The 6,164-nt window shown below is 38.9% G+C and overlaps 12 non-coding genes across 12 annotated transcripts; all 12 read left to right on the forward strand.

Moving 5' to 3' along the window:
- Positions 1–117: 117 nt before the first annotated feature.
- Positions 118–236, forward strand: LOC134307602 (5S ribosomal RNA). Its single transcript, XR_010009998.1, has one exon. It is a non-coding gene; the product is annotated as a 5S ribosomal RNA (ribosomal RNA).
- A 283-nt stretch (positions 237–519) lies between these two features.
- On the forward strand, positions 520–638 carry LOC134307603 (5S ribosomal RNA). Its single transcript, XR_010009999.1, has one exon. It is a non-coding gene; the product is annotated as a 5S ribosomal RNA (ribosomal RNA).
- Positions 639–1,865: 1,227 nt separating this feature from the next.
- Positions 1,866–1,984, forward strand: LOC134307604 (5S ribosomal RNA). Its single transcript, XR_010010000.1, has one exon. It is a non-coding gene; the product is annotated as a 5S ribosomal RNA (ribosomal RNA).
- Positions 1,985–2,303: 319 nt separating this feature from the next.
- LOC134307605 (5S ribosomal RNA) lies at positions 2,304–2,422 on the forward strand. Its single transcript, XR_010010001.1, has one exon. It is a non-coding gene; the product is annotated as a 5S ribosomal RNA (ribosomal RNA).
- Positions 2,423–2,729: 307 nt separating this feature from the next.
- Positions 2,730–2,848, forward strand: LOC134307607 (5S ribosomal RNA). Its single transcript, XR_010010003.1, has one exon. It is a non-coding gene; the product is annotated as a 5S ribosomal RNA (ribosomal RNA).
- Positions 2,849–3,151: 303 nt separating this feature from the next.
- On the forward strand, positions 3,152–3,270 carry LOC134307608 (5S ribosomal RNA). The gene has a single exon (XR_010010004.1). It is a non-coding gene; the product is annotated as a 5S ribosomal RNA (ribosomal RNA).
- A 327-nt stretch (positions 3,271–3,597) lies between these two features.
- LOC134307609 (5S ribosomal RNA) lies at positions 3,598–3,716 on the forward strand. The gene has a single exon (XR_010010005.1). It is a non-coding gene; the product is annotated as a 5S ribosomal RNA (ribosomal RNA).
- A 393-nt stretch (positions 3,717–4,109) lies between these two features.
- Positions 4,110–4,228, forward strand: LOC134307620 (5S ribosomal RNA). The gene has a single exon (XR_010010016.1). It is a non-coding gene; the product is annotated as a 5S ribosomal RNA (ribosomal RNA).
- A 343-nt stretch (positions 4,229–4,571) lies between these two features.
- On the forward strand, positions 4,572–4,690 carry LOC134307610 (5S ribosomal RNA). The gene has a single exon (XR_010010006.1). It is a non-coding gene; the product is annotated as a 5S ribosomal RNA (ribosomal RNA).
- A 315-nt stretch (positions 4,691–5,005) lies between these two features.
- LOC134307611 (5S ribosomal RNA) lies at positions 5,006–5,124 on the forward strand. The gene has a single exon (XR_010010007.1). It is a non-coding gene; the product is annotated as a 5S ribosomal RNA (ribosomal RNA).
- A 307-nt stretch (positions 5,125–5,431) lies between these two features.
- Positions 5,432–5,550, forward strand: LOC134307612 (5S ribosomal RNA). Its single transcript, XR_010010008.1, has one exon. It is a non-coding gene; the product is annotated as a 5S ribosomal RNA (ribosomal RNA).
- A 323-nt stretch (positions 5,551–5,873) lies between these two features.
- LOC134307613 (5S ribosomal RNA) lies at positions 5,874–5,992 on the forward strand. The gene has a single exon (XR_010010009.1). It is a non-coding gene; the product is annotated as a 5S ribosomal RNA (ribosomal RNA).
- The last annotated feature ends 172 nt before the right edge of the window (positions 5,993–6,164 follow it).

Here is a 6,164-nt window from a genome sequence, read left to right on the forward strand (position 1 = left end):
TCTATCTATCTATCTATCTATAAAAGGCCTTCCAATGTAAATCCAGCCCAGATAGCTGGCTAGCACTCAGATAGCTGGCTGACTAGCTATAACAGGCCTTTAAATCCAGCTTCTTTCGCTTACGGCCAAACCACCTTGGGAACGCCTGATCTCGTCCGATCTCAGAAGCCAAGCAGGGTTGGGCTCAGTCAGTACCTAGATGGGAGACCGCCTGGGAATACTGAGTGCTGTAAGCTTTTTATTTTTTGGTTTCAGCCCCATTCATGAAGTGTCATTTAGCTGTTAGCTAGCATAATAAAGTATCTATCTATCTATCTATCTATCTATCTATCTATCTATCTATCTATCTATCTATCTATCTATCTATCTATCTATCTATCTATCTATCTATCTATCTATCTATCTATCTATCTATCTATCTATAAAAGGCCTTCCAATGTAAATCCAGCCCAGATAGCTGGCTAGCACTCAGATAGCTGGCTGACTAGCTATAACAGGCCTTTAAATCCAGCTTCTTTCGCTTACGGCCAAACCACCTTGGGAACGCCTGATCTCGTCCGATCTCAGAAGCCAAGCAGGGTTGGGCTCAGTCAGTACCTAGATGGGAGACCGCCTGGGAATACTGAGTGCTGTAAGCTTTTTATTTTTTGGTTTCAGCCCCATTCATGAAGTGTCATTTAGCTGTTAGCTAGCATAATAAAGTATCTATCTATCTATCTATCTATCTATCTATCTATCTATCTATCTATCTATCTATCTATCTATCTATCTATCTATCTATCTATCTATCTATCTATCTATCTATCTATCTATCTATCTTATCTATCTTATCTATCTATCTATCTATCTATCTATCTATCTATCTATCTATCTATCTATCTATCTATCTATCTATCTATCTATCTATCTATCTATCTATCTATCTATCTATCTATCTATCTATCTATCTATCTATCTATAAAAGGCCTTCCAATGTAAATCCAGCCCAGATAGCTGGCTAGCACTCAGATAGCTGGCTGACTAGCTATAACAGGCCTTTAAATCCAGCTTCTTTCGCTTACGGCCAAACCACCTTGGGAACGCCTGATCTCGTCCGATCTCAGAAGCCAAGCAGGGTTGGGCTCAGTCAGTACCTAGATGGGAGACCGCCTGCTGTAAGCTTTTTATTTTTTGGTTTCAGCCCCATTCATGAAGTGTCATTTAGCTGTTAGCTAGCATAATAAAGTATCTATCTATCTATCTATCTATCTATCTATCTATCTATCTATCTATCTATCTATCTATCTATCTATCTATCTATCTATCTATCTATCTATCTATCTATCTATCTATCTATCTATCTATCTATCTATCTATCTATCTATAAAAGGCCTTCCAATGTAAATCCAGCCCAGATAGCTGGCTAGCACTCAGATAGCTGGCTGACTAGCTATAACAGGCCTTTAAATCCAGCTTCTTTCGCTTACGGCCAAACCACCTTGGGAACGCCTGATCTCGTCCGATCTCAGAAGCCAAGCAGGGTTGGGCTCAGTCAGTACCTAGATGGGAGACCGCCTGCTGTAAGCTTTTTATTTTTTGGTTTCAGCCCCATTCATGAAGTGTCATTTAGCTGTTAGCTAGCATAATAAAGTATCTATCTATCTATCTATCTATCTATCTATCTATCTATCTATCTATCTATCTATCTATCTATCTATCTATCTATCTATCTATCTATCTATCTATCTATCTATCTATCTATCTATCTATCTATCTATCTATCTATCTATAAAAGGCCTTCCAATGTAAATCCAGCCCAGATAGCTGGCTAGCACTCAGATAGCTGGCTGACTAGCTATAACAGGCCTTTAAATCCAGCTTCTTTCGCTTACGGCCAAACCACCTTGGGAACGCCTGATCTCGTCCGATCTCAGAAGCCAAGCAGGGTTGGGCTCAGTCAGTACCTAGATGGGAGACCGCCTGGGAATACTGAGTGCTGTAAGCTTTTTATTTTTTGGTTTCAGCCCCATTCATGAAGTGTCATTTAGCTGTTAGCTAGCATAATAAAGTATCTATCTATCTATCTATCTATCTATCTATCTATCTATCTATCTATCTATCTATCTATCTATCTATCTATCTATCTATCTATCTATCTATCTATCTATCTATCTATCTATCTATCTATCTATCTATCTATCTATCTATCTATCTATCTATCTATCTATAAAAGGCCTTCCAATGTAAATCCAGCCCAGATAGCTGGCTAGCACTCAGATAGCTGGCTGACTAGCTATAACAGGCCTTTAAATCCAGCTTCTTTCGCTTACGGCCAAACCACCTTGGGAACGCCTGATCTCGTCCGATCTCAGAAGCCAAGCAGGGTTGGGCTCAGTCAGTACCTAGATGGGAGACCGCCTGGGAATACTGAGTGCTGTAAGCTTTTTATTTTTTGGTTTCAGCCCCATTCATGAAGTGTCATTTAGCTGTTAGCTAGCATAATAAAGTATCTATCTATCTATCTATCTATCTATCTATCTATCTATCTATCTATCTATCTATCTATCTATCTATCTATCTATCTATCTATCTATCTATCTATCTATCTATCTATCTATCTATCTATCTATCTATCTATCTATCTATCTATCTATAAAAGGCCTTCCAATGTAAATCCAGCCCAGATAGCTGGCTAGCACTCAGATAGCTGGCTGACTAGCTATAACAGGCCTTTAAATCCAGCTTCTTTCGCTTACGGCCAAACCACCTTGGGAACGCCTGATCTCGTCCGATCTCAGAAGCCAAGCAGGGTTGGGCTCAGTCAGTACCTAGATGGGAGACCGCCTGGGAATACTGAGTGCTGTAAGCTTTTTATTTTTTGGTTTCAGCCCCATTCATGAAGTGTCATTTAGCTGTTAGCTAGCATAATAAAGTATCTATCTATCTATCTATCTATCTATCTATCTATCTATCTATCTATCTATCTATCTATCTATCTATCTATCTATCTATCTATCTATCTATCTATCTATCTATCTATCTATCTATCTATCTATCTATCTATCTATCTATCTATAAAAGGCCTTCCAATGTAAATCCAGCCCAGATAGCTGGCTAGCACTCAGATAGCTGGCTGACTAGCTATAACAGGCCTTTAAATCCAGCTTCTTTCGCTTACGGCCAAACCACCTTGGGAACGCCTGATCTCGTCCGATCTCAGAAGCCAAGCAGGGTTGGGCTCAGTCAGTACCTAGATGGGAGACCGCCTGGGAATACTGAGTGCTGTAAGCTTTTTATTTTTTGGTTTCAGCCCCATTCATGAAGTGTCATTTAGCTGTTAGCTAGCATAATAAAGTATCTATCTATCTATCTATCTATCTATCTATCTATCTATCTATCTATCTATCTATCTATCTATCTATCTATCTATCTATCTATCTATCTATCTATCTATCTATCTATCTATCTATCTATCTATCTATCTATCTATCTATCTATCTATCTATCTATCTATCTATCTATAAAAGGCCTTCCAATGTAAATCCAGCCCAGATAGCTGGCTAGCACTCAGATAGCTGGCTGACTAGCTATAACAGGCCTTTAAATCCAGCTTCTTTCGCTTACGGCCAAACCACCTTGGGAACGCCTGATCTCGTCCGATCTCAGAAGCCAAGCAGGGTTGGGCTCAGTCAGTACCTAGATGGGAGACCGCCTGGGAATACTGAGTGCTGTAAGCTTTTTATTTTTTGGTTTCAGCCCCATTCATGAAGTGTCATTTAGCTGTTAGCTAGCATAATAAAGTATCTATCTATCTATCTATCTATCTATCTATCTATCTATCTATCTATCTATCTATCTATCTATCTATCTATCTATCTATCTATCTATCTATCTATCTATCTATCTATCTATCTATCTATCTATCTATCTATCTATCTATCTATCTCTATCTATCTATCTATCTATCTATCTATCTATCTATCTATCTATCTATCTATCTATCTATCTATCTATCTATCTATCTATCTATCTATAAAAGGCCTTCCAATGTAAATCCAGCCCAGATAGCTGGCTAGCACTCAGATAGCTGGCTGACTAGCTATAACAGGCCTTTAAATCCAGCTTCTTTCGCTTACGGCCAAACCACCTTGGGAACGCCTGATCTCGTCCGATCTCAGAAGCCAAGCAGGGTTGGGCTCAGTCAGTACCTAGATGGGAGACTGCCTGGGAATACTGAGTGCTGTAAGCTTTTTATTTTTTGGTTTCAGCCCCATTCATGAAGTGTCATTTAGCTGTTAGCTAGCATAATAAAGTATCTATCTATCTATCTATCTATCTATCTATCTATCTATCTATCTATCTATCTATCTATCTATCTATCTATCTATCTATCTATCTATCTATCTATCTATCTATCTATCTATCTATCTATCTATCTATCTATCTATCTATCTATCTATCTATCTATCTATCTATCTATCTATCTATCTATCTATAAAAGGCCTTCCAATGTAAATCCAGCCCAGATAGCTGGCTAGCACTCAGATAGCTGGCTGACTAGCTATAACAGGCCTTTAAATCCAGCTTCTTTCGCTTACGGCCAAACCACCTTGGGAACGCCTGATCTCGTCCGATCTCAGAAGCCAAGCAGGGTTGGGCTCAGTCAGTACCTAGATGGGAGACCGCCTGGGAATACTGAGTGCTGTAAGCTTTTTATTTTTTGGTTTCAGCCCCATTCATGAAGTGTCATTTAGCTGTTAGCTAGCATAATAAAGTATCTATCTATCTATCTATCTATCTATCTATCTATCTATCTATCTATCTATCTATCTATCTATCTATCTATCTATCTATCTATCTATCTATCTATCTATCTATCTATCTATCTATCTATCTATCTATCTATCTATCTATCTATCTATCTATCTATAAAAGGCCTTCCAATGTAAATCCAGCCCAGATAGCTGGCTAGCACTCAGATAGCTGGCTGACTAGCTATAACAGGCCTTTAAATCCAGCTTCTTTCGCTTACGGCCAAACCACCTTGGGAACGCCTGATCTCGTCCGATCTCAGAAGCCAAGCAGGGTTGGGCTCAGTCAGTACCTAGATGGGAGACCGCCTGGGAATACTGAGTGCTGTAAGCTTTTTATTTTTTGGTTTCAGCCCCATTCATGAAGTGTCATTTAGCTGTTAGCTAGCATAATAAAGTATCTATCTATCTATCTATCTATCTATCTATCTATCTATCTATCTATCTATCTATCTATCTATCTATCTATCTATCTATCTATCTATCTATCTATCTATCTATCTATCTATCTATCTATCTATCTATCTATCTATCTATCTATCTATAAAAGGCCTTCCAATGTAAATCCAGCCCAGATAGCTGGCTAGCACTCAGATAGCTGGCTGACTAGCTATAACAGGCCTTTAAATCCAGCTTCTTTCGCTTACGGCCAAACCACCTTGGGAACGCCTGATCTCGTCCGATCTCAGAAGCCAAGCAGGGTTGGGCTCAGTCAGTACCTAGATGGGAGACCGCCTGGGAATACTGAGTGCTGTAAGCTTTTTATTTTTTGGTTTCAGCCCCATTCATGAAGTGTCATTTAGCTGTTAGCTAGCATAATAAAGTATCTATCTATCTATCTATCTATCTATCTATCTATCTATCTATCTATCTATCTATCTATCTATCTATCTATCTATCTATCTATCTATCTATCTATCTATCTATCTATCTATCTATCTATCTATCTATCTATCTATCTATCTATCTATCTATCTATCTATCTATAAAAGGCCTTCCAATGTAAATCCAGCCCAGATAGCTGGCTAGCACTCAGATAGCTGGCTGACTAGCTATAACAGGCCTTTAAATCCAGCTTCTTTCGCTTACGGCCAAACCACCTTGGGAACGCCTGATCTCGTCCGATCTCAGAAGCCAAGCAGGGTTGGGCTCAGTCAGTACCTAGATGGGAGACCGCCTGGGAATACTGAGTGCTGTAAGCTTTTTATTTTTTGGTTTCAGCCCCATTCATGAAGTGTCATTTAGCTGTTAGCTAGCATAATAAAGTATCTATCTATCTATCTATCTATCTATCTATCTATCTATCTATCTATCTATCTATCTATCTATCTATCTATCTATCTATCTATCTATCTATCTATCTATCTATCTATC

Source organism: Trichomycterus rosablanca, unplaced genomic scaffold (genome assembly GCF_030014385.1).
Source record: "Trichomycterus rosablanca isolate fTriRos1 unplaced genomic scaffold, fTriRos1.hap1 scaffold_319, whole genome shotgun sequence".
Lineage (NCBI taxonomy): Eukaryota > Metazoa > Chordata > Actinopteri > Siluriformes > Trichomycteridae > Trichomycterus > Trichomycterus rosablanca.